The sequence below is a fragment of the Neovison vison genome, chromosome 5, assembly GCF_020171115.1.
Source record: "Neovison vison isolate M4711 chromosome 5, ASM_NN_V1, whole genome shotgun sequence".
NCBI classification, from domain to species: Eukaryota; Metazoa; Chordata; class Mammalia; order Carnivora; family Mustelidae; genus Neogale; species Neogale vison.
Window position 1 is genome coordinate 64,177,215 of NC_058095.1, and position 12,930 is coordinate 64,190,144.

The 12,930-nt window shown below is 41.7% G+C and overlaps 1 protein-coding gene and 1 pseudogene across 5 annotated transcripts in view; both read right to left on the reverse strand.

Moving 5' to 3' along the window:
* Positions 1-12,930, reverse strand: part of SPECC1 (sperm antigen with calponin homology and coiled-coil domains 1) — a 281,456-nt gene that overhangs the window by 120,611 nt on the left and 147,915 nt on the right. The window lies entirely within an intron of this gene.
* On the reverse strand, positions 3,433-3,591 carry LOC122907965 (annotated as a pseudogene).

The following is a 12,930-nucleotide window of genomic DNA, read 5'->3' on the forward strand; positions in this document are numbered from 1 at the left end:
TTAAGGAATTGACCACATTCGTCACACTGGGAGTTCACAAGGCGGGAAATGATACTACCACTTAACGTGTGTAGTGCTTTGGTTTTCAAAGCATCTTCATACACATTAATTTGAGGCTCCCAAAAATCACTTGGCAAAGTATTGTTATCTTCATTTTATGCATAAGGAAACAGAGTCTAGAGGCTTCACAACTTGCCCATGGGTCTCACAATAAGTATGTCTTCCCATACCTAATGAAGCACAAAATGTGTTATTTCAGAACTGTTAGAAACAGAGGAATCATGTAACCTAATCTTTCATACCAAGTAGTAGTGACAACGTCTGATCTCGGCTGCTATTTCCCAGTCTCATGTGCCAGTCACCGACGAAGATTTTCAGGGAAAGAGAAGCCGGCATTAGACAGGCCTTCCACCATGGGAAGCGGAAAGATTTGGACAATCCTTCTTTATATGTGGCTGAATTCGATCTTCGTGAATATGGCACATGTTGGTGCCAGTTCTGGGACAATCTGGAACCACGAAGAACAAAACGACTGCTTCTTCCACATGACATCTGAATATGTGACGGCAGCTTTGTTTCTCCTCGGTTTTCTACTCTGTAAGCAGAGCATTCCTAGTCCTTCCTGCCAAGCCTCAGGGGAGCCGGGGGTCACTCATCGGGTGGACTGCCCCGGGAGTCTCTGATTTAGCAATGTCCCTCTGAAACGTTACCCAGAATCTCAAAAATGCTGCAGATGTGGTCACCACGAGCAAGGAATCTCCTGGTCACAAGAGAACCCCCAACTCAAGCTTGTAACAATCATAGGAAACGTTTTTGGCTCATGTAACTGGAATGCTGGGGGCAAGTCTGGCTTGGGGTCCAGCAATGAAGAATGTTCTCGTGGCTCATGGCTCTCCCTCCCCTGCCCCTGCGTTCCTCAACAGGCTGCCTTCATCAGTGAGCTGCCTTGCCTCATGCCAGGGGGAGGTCTGGACGGTTCCAGGCCTCACATCCGCACGCCACCACACCCAGGGAAGAGGAAAAATGCTGCACCACCCCCGCGTGGGATATTAGACGACAACTGAAAATTACATATACTGTTTAGCAAGTTACCATTGTTTCAGGACAAAGTTTCCCCATAACTTCATGACTAGAAAGAACCATTTTATTTTGCAGTTCAGGATTTTGGAAAAGGCTTGGCCAGGCAGTTATAACTTAGGTCGATGCTGCCTGGTGATTGCCGTCCCCGTGCTGGCTGGGGGCTCAGTCACTTCAAGACTGGCTGGGCCGGACAGGCCAGCTGGCTCAGTCACATGGCGGAAGGGACAACCAGGGCCATCATATGGGAGTGGAAGTGGACCACCGGAGTGTGTGTGGGGGAGAGTATTCCAGTAGGGTGGTCTTGGGGTGGCTGAGCCCAGTACAGATGGCTCAGGGCTCCAGGGCTATGTCTGCACACAAGGGTGGGGGGGTCACTGCAGGGCCTCTTACAAGCCAGGCTTGGCGGTCACATGGGGTCACTTCTGTCCTTTTCCAGTGGCTGAAGCAATCCTAGGCCTGCCCGGATTGAAGGCTCACATTCTTGACAGAGTCGGTGGCAAAGTCACCGTGTGGAAGAGCGCACGGGATGGGAGGCAGTTTCCATCTCTGGAAACTACAATTCAATTCATCACGCCCCCCTAGGCTGATGACACAGTTTTCTCTCATAAACCCGTTAACTGTATGCCTGTTTCTCATCCTAGCGTTCTTCTCGTTAAAATGTCAAGACAGGGAAGCCAAAGGTAATTCCGCTGACGATTTGCCGGTTCCAAAGAGACACTGAAGACAGGGTAAAGTTCATGCTGGTAAATACGAGATGCTCAGTGTTTGGACACTTTATGGGCCAAGCTGGTGCCACTTCTTCGGAACAGGGAGAAGAAGTAAAGGCACGTGGCTCAGTGGGTTAGGCGTCCAACTCTTGATTCTGGCTCAAGTCATGATCTTAGGGTCACGAGATCGAGCCCTGCATTGAGTGTGGAGCCTGCCTAAGATTCTTTCTCTCTCCCAGTCTGCCCACCTCCCACCCCTGATCTGCCCCCTCCAAATAAATAAATAAACTGCTTCACCATGTTCTTCAAAATCAAGCTCTAAAAGCGATAAAAATATGTTTGGCGTTTTACCACCCAAAGCCTAAAGTGAACCTTCCCTTTTCCTTGACTTATGTCATAAATATCTGTAATTGAAAGAAAGAAAAATGGCCCTCCCCTACGTACAACCTACTCTGCAGTGGATACCTTACACGTATGAGCCCATTTAAGGCCTTTGTAGCAGGTGCTGACTTTATGGGTATATTAGGTCGCAGGAAACCGAGGCAAAGGTGGGTGTAGATACCCTTCCCAAGGTTACGAGTCTTGAGCTGGGATTCAAACCCACGAAACGTGGTCTCCAAAGTTCATACTCTCAGTCAACAAACTCGTCCCTCTGCAAGTAGAAATGATAACGCTCTTTCTAAAACTGATGTAATCAAGATCCCCCACTTTCCTGAGATGCTCACAGGAAGAGATATGGAAAGAATGTGTTCTTCTGTGTCGACACAGAGGGGCTTATCAGTCTTTAGTCTGGGATTGTAATACACGCATATATGACAGAGAGCTGTAAACTTTTTTTTTTTTTTGAGAGCTGTAAACTTGCCTTTGTGACTTCTACTTTAGCACTAGAATATACAGCATACTCCTCCTCGCATTGAATTATCATACCATTGTCAACGGACCTATGCCACCACCATACCCGACAGTTTACAGGCGTACCTCATAGATTCAGGATTTTCTGCAACATTTCCCCCAGATTTTTACCTATGTGCAAGCAGAGGCTGCATATACCTCAGTATTGCTTCTCTTTTCCTTTCTCAATAATAGGACTTTTGCAAGGGGCACGTGGTTTCAGAATAAAGACATTCTCCAGCCTCTTCTGCAGCTGGGGGCGGCTGGGTGACCAAGTTCTGGCCCACTGGATACAGTAGCTTCTGGAAGCTCTCCTTACCAGTCAGTGCTCACTCCTTTCCTCCACTCTGCTGCCTGATATGCACATGTCACACGTGGGACCCTGAGGTCAGGATCTTACCTGGTGGAGCCAGATGTCAGGAAGAATCAAGGCTCAGCACCTTCGAGCCCCAGGTTTCTCAGGTAAAGGTCTGGGTACGTGGTCTAGGCCACGTACCCAGACCTTTACCTGGAAAACGAACTCGGGTTTTCGTTAATAGAATACGAACTTCTTGACCAACTTGAGTAAGCTTTTATTGCTACAGAGAGTCAAATCCCTACTTCAATTTACATATTATTCATATCTATTTAACATGTAATGTGTATAACCCATTATATGTAAAACATTTTAAAAAATTTAATAAATTGGGTATTTCTTAAATGTTACTATAATTACTTATAATACCTTACTGCCTTATAGAACATATAATTTATTAAACTTCAGTTTATATGTACATATTTAAACCACATTTTATAAAACATACGCATTTAGAAATATGGATCCCGTGCTCATACCTCAAGAACATTTTTCAATTAGCAATAATCGCGCCTCGGATAAACCTCATTGGCTACGATACTGCCACTGCGCAAAGCTCAAGAACATTTTTATCCACGTTCATCCCATGCGTGGTCTCAGTGCTGCCCTTGTTATTACGAAGGCCACTTTAAAGCCTTCTCTCCCAGGTTACCAGAGAGCCATCTAAGTAATCTGTTTTGAGATTTGGCGTTTTTTTTAATCCAAGACTGCAATCATGAGATCACTGAAAATTTCGTACCAAGTCTCAAATACATATTTACATGGTATTATGTCAATTTCTTTAAAAAAAAAAATTCCTGTGAGTGTATATTGGTGACCTACAACAGAAGCGCTTACTCTGTCATATAATATCTTTCAAAGCCTTGATTTAACGATACGGAACACTTGCAACTGTGAGATTATACTCCACAGAATACACAGCAAATTTGTTTTAAATATGCCTCCCTTTTTCTAAACCAGCTCTGTCAGACGGCCTCTGTAAGGCTCTAAAATGAAAACTGAGGTTATTTTAGGCTGATTCCCCCGAATCTTACTTTGTTATTCAGAATCAAGTAATTAAGAACATGTCACTTGGTTAAAAATGACACTCTGTGAGTCCTGAATGTAAGGAGCTTCCTTTTTTCCCCCTAAGAAATAATTCTGGGAGAAATTAGTATCATATCCAGGCATATTAATTTGAGATACATTAATAATTTTATAATATTAAGTCTGCCCCTTCTGGAATGGAGTATAGCTTCTCCATTATTTTAAGTCTTATTTTAAGAACCTCAAGGAGATTTAACACCTTTTACCTTATGTCCTATAATATTCTAGTTAAAATTATTCCTAGATATTTTACGTTACCTCTGAACTGGAATTTTTTTTTTCAATTTCTACCATTAACTAGTTATTTCTAGTACAGGAAAAAGCTATTATTTTTTCTATATTTATCTTATATGTAAACATTTTTTAAAATGTTACTTACAAGTTACTTACAAGTGACTTACAGTCACTTACAAATTCCCTTATTCGTGGGTCTAACTTTTCTTTTCAATATTTAAGCCAAAGATGTTTTTGCCTTACTGCATTAATACCAAAGCAATGTAAAATAATAATAATACTTCAAGTTTTATACTTTTTCCAGGACTAATTTTGTGAATTTATATTTTGAGGGAAATGCACAGTTTTTGTATATATTGTTATACACGGAATTCCTCATTTCCTTCATATCTGTAACAATAGATCCTCACTTATTTTTAATATTTTTCCTCTTTTCTTTAATCAGAGATCACGTCCATTATTTGTCTTTTCAAAAAACTAGTGTTTGGTTTGACTTCTCTTCTTTACAGTTTTATGTCTTCTACCTCATGCCTTTCAGCTTTTAACATGATTATTTCTCTCTTTTTTCTTTTGCTTTTCTCCTAGTTTCACAGGTTGACTATTTCACACAGACGTTTTCAGTCCTTTTTCTCTTATGGTAATAAAAGCATCCGTGATCATACATTTTGTGGTTACAAAACCTCACTCCCTTTGTGTATTTCTAGATTATTCATAATTTGTTTTGACCTTCTCTTGGTGCCGAAATTATTTAAACACCATGTCTCTGAATTCCAAAGTAGTTTTTTAAAAAATAATTATCTTTTTATCATTTATTTTGTTGGATTATGACAGATTATTGCATTTAAAATAGGAATTCTGTGACAAAGTACATGACCAAGTCCTGCAAACAATCCTAGACCTAAAGAATGTATATTCCCTGTTCCATAAATGTGTTGAATCTTTTATTTATAACTTCTATGTTTTTGCTTCTTTTATTTGTTTGTTTCAGAGGGTGAAAACAGGCAGCCTGCAAGCTACAGATATGTTTTATTTGGCTGGCAAAGTCCTTTAAAATGTATGAATCTCAATGCCTTTAGGCAAGGCATGCATTCTCTAGTTCACTGTGCGATTCCCATCATCTCTGCTGTCTTACACCCAATAATTCACATATTCGTGCTGCGCACGTGGTCCCCGTGGGCATCCAAGTTAGCAGTCTAGCTTCCCTGGGCTGTCAAATTAGAAAAACCACATAATTAACATCTTCTGGTACAGTATGGATTTTTTAAAGAAAAAACAATGCATCTTTTATTTCCAGTTTTTGTTCTATATATTTTGTTGCTTAAAGATTAAAGATGGTCACATATATTTGGTTTTTATCGGTATGTAATATCCCTCTTTTTCATGTTCAGTGTTCCTGTTCTTACTTTCTTCTCTGTGAGGCACTGATATATGTCTCCTATTTGTTCTTTAATTGGTGAATTTAGCTTAAGAATATTTATCGTGGGGCTTTTCTTTGGCTTTCTTGTTTCTTATTTTGTTTGCTTCCTGTTCATTAACTCTTCTTTCGTTCTCTTCTCCCCCCATCACTTTTGCTGATCTGATACTGCTTCACTTTATTCCTTTCTGACCGGCTTACCAGGCATTACCATCCTCAATCCCCCTTATTTGGGGAATACTATGCATTTCTTTTCTGTTTGTGGTTACTGGCCATTCTTAATAGTCCTAACCAAACCTTCATCACAAGTAAACCACCATGGCCCCCTTACTTCCTCACCAACAAAGGTGAGATTAATTTTAGAGTGATTTGATCTATGAAGGCCTTGAATGCCCCCACTGCAATTGTGGGTTTTGCTGAGCTACTCTAGAATTTTCAGTTCTGTGCCCTTGTCTAGATTTTCCCTGAAAGTATGATCTTTTTTTTTTCCCCCCAAGAATCCCGCTTTACAGTTACATTATGAATTTTCGGCTGCGTTGGCCTCCTCAATTTATATCCCCAATGTCTCAGGCTGCACAATTCACTGCTCGTCACAGTGTCTTATATGCTTGATCTTCCTCTGGCTTAAGGTTTCTGCTGATCCAATTACCAGTATCTAATTGGTCATTTGAATAGTTGCTCACGTAGAGTATAATAAATCCTTCAGGTCTAAAAATATCCTTTTTTATTCTGATTCATTAAGGGATATCTTGGCAGGAGAATTTGTAACTGGCATTCCTTCTGACGATCTAGCTTTCCTACCTTTCTTCCCTACTTTATTTCTCTTTCGAAGGCAGGTCCTCCTCCCACTGAATTAGCTGAAAATATCAGCTGTTTGCTTTTGCAGCCCCCCTTTACAAGCTTAGATGCCCCCTTGACCCTGCCAGAAGTTCCACCTGCCCCAGGTGGAACTTGACTCCGGAACCAGTGCTACAAAGCAAGGACCAGGATGCTTACCTGGTCGCCGGCAGCTTCGGCGGCTGCTTCAAGACTAGGATTCCGGCCGGTAGGTCGGGTGCGGCCTGCACTGTCTTGGCCCACGCACAGAGCGGCAGCCTCCAGCCTCAGCCGATGCTTTGTGAGAGTTTCGGCACTGTTCCGGCCTGCTCTATCTCCAACGTCTCACTCTCCAGCCCTCGGACAATTCCAAAGCAACTCAATATCCATTAAAACTGGTTTTTCTTCCTACATTAACCCAGATCAGCTCCTGCGGCCCCGTGAGTAAGAACCCAGGCTGATATGGCTGCGTTTAGAAGATTCCAGATCCTTCTGGTCAACAGTCCCGACCAACTGTCCTAGCTGTTGGTGCGTGAGCATTTCAACGCCATCCTGATTCCCCTCAAAACTGACCCATCTTCCTGTCTAGAAGTTGGCAAGATTTTTATCTTTATTGCTGCAGTTGAGCCATTAAATTATGTCTTTTTCCAGACTACTGTGAGTCCTTTAATCTGAAACCTAAAATCTCCTTCAGCTTAGGTTTTCTCCTTTTATTTTTTACGTCTTCTCCATCCGTTCCTTTCCTCCCTTCCTACACTGGTCTCTCAAACATGTTACCAATTTCATGATACCAGTATCTTTGTGTCTGACAAGATATCCTTCCAAAAAAACTAATTCAGTTCTCAATAGGGGCTGTTATCCTTTGTGTTTGTTTCATCTGATCAAAGTTTCGAATCAGGAACAATAACTCTTTGAGTTACTACTTTTTTTCTGGTGGATGCTTTCTTCTGTCTCTTTGATTTAGCTCTGCTCATTCTCAATGTTCAGCCTGAGCGCTGTACCTCAAGTTATTAAATCCCCCTCCAAGGGGATCACACCTTTTCATTGCTAAAGCTGGGTTTGGCCTTCGGCACCGAGACGTGTCAGTGTTTCTTGGACAACGGCAAATCCTCACATGGAGGGCATGGAAGTTTTCATTCGCGAGCCCAGCAGTGCATGGACTGGTACACTGGGGCCTCCTTGGCCTGGCTGTGGGGAACGTTTCTCTCTGATCTCACGTTTCTGAGACTTCATGCAGGAGAAGCACTCCCTGCCGACTTCTAGCTCCTCAGATGCATAGGACCTGGGGCCCCTTCAAGGGCTGAATGTGGGAAGGGGAAGGGGAGCTGTTAACACCCGCACACTGTGGCTTTCACTTTACTGAAAATCATTTCTGTTGTAAGCAGTGGCCAAAAGACGGGACCAGGCCTGTACTACACTAGCCATATATCCAGACTTCTGACCTAAGGCACGCGAGACATGGGCAGGACAGGAGATTGCGGACTCTGCTCTCTTCTCTCGGCACCCTTTCCACAGTCTACTTCTCAAGCTTCAAACAGCCATTCCAAGTGAGCAATTCCTAAATATTAATCTCTAGCTCTAAGATTTCCAACCATCTGTGTACTCTCTCCATCACGATGCCCTGGCATGAATGTAGTTCAGACTGTTTGCATCTGACAAATCTTTCCTAAATTCTTGTAAGTGCCAAGCCCAGTGATAGAGGTATAAATGTAGGAAAGTATGTGACAGCTATGTCGGGAGATGGTTGCGATACAGCAGGGCAAAGAGAGTAGAAAGAGAAAATGTGAAACCTGGGGAGCAAAGAAGGGCAGTGGCCCCGCCCATAGGGTCAGGGAAGGTGGCCAAGGAAGGGATCACAGCCACGCTGTGTCTTGAGGATAGACCGGGAAGAGCAGTGAGGACAGGTCATTTTGACAGAACTAACGGACTTGTGGACAAAGACCGTGGAGCAGACAGATGAAGCCACAAACCAACAGACAACATGTAATCAAACTAAAGAGCACACCAGTGTTGCTAAAATTAGGGAGGGCTAATCTCATTCTATAATCTTTAAAAGCGTCACCCTGAGAGAGAACAGTTTAGAGGATAAAACTCCAGAAAGATCGAGGGCAGGGCCACAGAGTAAAAGCAAAGGAGCACTGTAAAAAAACGATCTTATTGCTTTCCACGCCTCCTATGAGAACAGAAGCATCCTGGGGGAAGAAGGATGGATATTTAGTTGAAGGGAAAAATACAGACCATCTCTACTGACCAGCAACCATTTTGCCCTGCTACGAATCAACAGCAGCTTAACAGAAGGTAACAGAACCATTTAGATGTTCCTTTGGGCTACAACTTAAAATTTCTAAGAGTGAATTCTTTAGGCCGCCTCTGTAATTCTCCTCCTGAGCCTCCTGGTCTCAGTGTCTCTCAGGGTCTCTCTCAGTGTGTCTGTATGTCTGTCTCTCTGGCTCACTCAGTGATTTTTCCAATCATCTGGTCTTAATACATTGTCTTTAGTTCATTCTTCTTTTTTAAAAATTTTATTTTTAAGACTTTTTATTTATTTATCAGAGAGAGAGAGAGAGAGAGAGCACAAGCAGGGGGAATGGCAGAGGGAGGGGGAGAAGCAGATCCCAGGACCCTGAGATCATGACCTTAGACGAAGGCAGACTCTTTTTTTTTTTTTAATATTATTTATTTATTTATTTGACACAGAGAGAGATCACAAATAGGCAGAGAGGTAGGCAGAGAGAGAGAGGAGGAAGCAGGCTCCCTGCTGAGCAGGGAGCCCGATGCAGGACTCGATCCCAGGACCCTGAGATCATGACCTGAGCCGAAGGCAGTGGCTTAACCCACTGAGCCACCCAGGCGCCCCACAGCAAGCAACTCTTGATCTCAGGGTCGTGAGTTCAAGCTCCATGTTGGGCATGGAGCCTACTTAAAAAAATAAAAAATAAATTTATAAGAGAATATATAGGATAATGAATGAAGACACCACATTCTGAGAAAGAAAGGCTCAGTACTAAAATCTGTGTGGATTTTCCCCTAAAGTAATGCAACTTCACAATTTCTGAAACAAGGTAAAGTGATCCAAATACTCATATAAAAAAATAAAAAAGAGAAACCTACAATGAAGAGAACTCGATTCACCAGACACTAAAAGATTCCATGGCCACAAAAACTGAAATCATGTAATCAATGAAGCAGAATGCAGAGACAGCAAATATATCCAAAAATATGAAGTATCGAAACAGATAAAAGATAGTGAATTCAAATCAACGAGGAAAAGAAATGTCACTCAGTAAATGCTATTGGAATAACTGCCAAATGTTTTAAATACACTTTAAGTCATAGAGCAAAGAACATTCTAAATGGATTAAATACATAAATATCAAAAAATGGAATGTGAAACCAAAAACATTTGACCTTTGGGTGGGAGAAATCTTTCTAAGCCTAGAAATAACATAAGAAATCCAATGGAAAAAATAAATCTGCATTATTACAGTTTTAGGCTTGTATATTTCCAAAACAAACAAACAAACAAAGCAAAACATAATAATCAACATGCTACCAGAAAACCCTGCTGAAATGATCTGCAATGATAAAACAGAAATGGGTCCACAGTGTTAACATACCACAGAATAAATGAGAGTAACTTAAAAACCCAACTGGAACACTGAGAAAAGTTAGAAATAGATAAATCCCAGGAAAAAATGACCAATATATACACAAAATTCAGTAGACATGCAAATTAAAACAATGAAGTCCTTTTTTTGCCTAATAAGTTAGGGAGAATTATTAAGGGTCATAATAATGCTGGTGAGGCTGTCATGAGACCAACACTTTCCTCACAGCTGTACGTATTATATAACACTTGTAGAAAGAACACAGAAGTATGTATCACGAGGTTTATAAACGATCTTATATTCTGGCCAAGTAAACATCTACTTACGAATTTAGTCTAAGGATAGAGTCAGAAACTTAAACACAGATTATTTATAGGAATTATTTAAGATAGAGAAAAATACTGAATCCAACAATAGGAGGAGTAAATAAATTATTGTACTAGATCCATTTGGAAAAAAAAAACAAAAACAAAAAAATGAACAAACTACAAGTTTAATAAATATGGCCTTCCCTTTTAAATTTTTTTAAAAAATATGGTACTAGAATACAATAGTACCATAGTACAACAGACTGGAGATGTAAAAATATCTGGGAATATTTAATGACATGAAAAAATCTTATTATTACACTAGTAAATAAAGAAGTCAAGATAGGAAATGTAATATAAGATATCGTTTGACTCTCTGAGAGTATGTGTGTGTGTTGGTGTATAAAAGGCTCCACAACCATACCACGGAGAAATGTCAAGAGTCACCTCTTGGCATAATCTTGGCAGGATTATGACTGATTTTTATTTTCTGGACACATGTCTTTCGTTTCTTCATTTTCTATAAAACAAGATGTATTATTTACATAATTAGGTAAAATATTCTTTTTTTTTTTTTAAAACAAACAAACACCGAAACAGATCCCCTGGTCACCTCTCTTCATGGGACATATTCCAGCACACTCTGGATTCAACCTACACATTTCTTTGGCTCCCATCCCTCCTTAATGTTCTGGCAACATCAAAGACCTAGCTAGTCCTTAGAACCCCGGATTCTTTCACAACTCTGTTTCTAGGTGACTGCTATTTCCTCTGCCTAAAAGCCCTCCTCCACCCTCTAAGAAAGGCTCCTTCAACTTTTAAGACTGGGTTCAAATCTCCCTCTTCCGTGAAATCTTTCCCAATGTCCCCAGGAAGAAATACTGCTTCCTGGTCTCTGAGTTCCACACCTCTCTGCTTAGGGCACCACAGTGAGGTGAGTTGTGCCATATAATAAAGTTTTACTATATAGCTTCCCCTGTGGTGGACTGACTGAGGTCACCAACGATGCCCATATCCTAATCCCCGGAACTTGTGAATACTTTACATGGCAAGGGGACTTTGAGCATATGATTATGTTAAGGCTCTTGACTTGAGGAGATTCTCTTGGATTATCTGGTGGGCTCACTGTAATCACAAGGTTGTTGGTTTTTTGTTTTGTTTTTTTGTTTTTTGTTTTTTTTAAGAGGGAGGCAGGCAGGTCAGAGGCAGGAAAGGGAGACGTGATAATGGAACCAGAGGTTGTAGCAACGAACTGGGAAGATGGCGGCAGGTTGCAGGTGGCCTTGAAGGTGGAAAAGGCAAGGAAATAAATTTGCCCTGAAGTCACCAGAAGGAACATAGCCTTGCCAACACATTCCTTCAAAATTTCCAGCCTCTAAAACTCTTAAAAAAATAAATTTGTGTTGGCTTAAGCCAGTAAGTTTGTGGTCACTTGTTATAGCAGCAAGAGGAAACTCATACGATCCTTGAATATCCGAAAAGCGCACTGGGGCAGGCATGGGGAGGGGAGGACAGTGGGCCCTGGAGGTGGGGAAGGAAGCACTCTGTCAACATTTGGTGATAAAGGAAACATTGTTTACCTCAAGGGAAATGACTGGAAAGAAGTAGTGAAAAGAGACACGGGAGAAGGAAGAAAAAGAGAAGGGGTTCACATGAGACATTAATATTTATTGTTAAATTTTTTTGTTCCTATTTATTATCGTTTTAGAAAACTCATTACCTTCCAAGCACTGTTTTAAGAACGTTATACTGTTCTAAGAGCCCCTTTAAGGAAGTGCTATTATTCCCATTTTACAGGAGGGAAACCAGAAGGGATTACCAGACCAGCACACACACACCCCTGCACATCCCACAGCTAGAAAATAGGGAAGCCAGAAAAAGAATGCAGACATTCTGGCTCCAGAGCCCATGTTGTTAAATATTAAGAAGAAAAAGCTGACGCACTGAGGGATTTGCAGGAATTTGCACCTGTACATAAGCCAAGGGGACTAAACTTAGTTTAAGTCAGGCTGAATGCATTACAGAAACATTCTCTATTCGATGTACCACATTTTGTGTGGTTCTGTTTTCAGCACCAATTTGCATCTGGATTCAAATCCAGATAGGAGGCAGAAGGGGAGGTTTAAAGGCTACAGGAATGCTGCTGGGGGGTGGATCCGTCATGCAACCCACCTTCCCACCCCTGTCCTGCGGAAGCCCTGAGCTCACCATGGTGAGAGAAGCTCCAAGGCCTCTGAGAAGCACCAGTGGTGTTCTCGGGGGTCAGGAATGCTGGTGGGTGACCAAAGGTGGGCAGTAGCACTAAACCCCAGGAGTCAATCAGTCATGGTCCCCAGATTATGGAGCAAGACTGGCGTGGTAAACACACCCTTAGAAAGTCTCCCACCCACGCTCAGTAAGATTTGAAAGGAAAACTTGGCATTGGGACCGA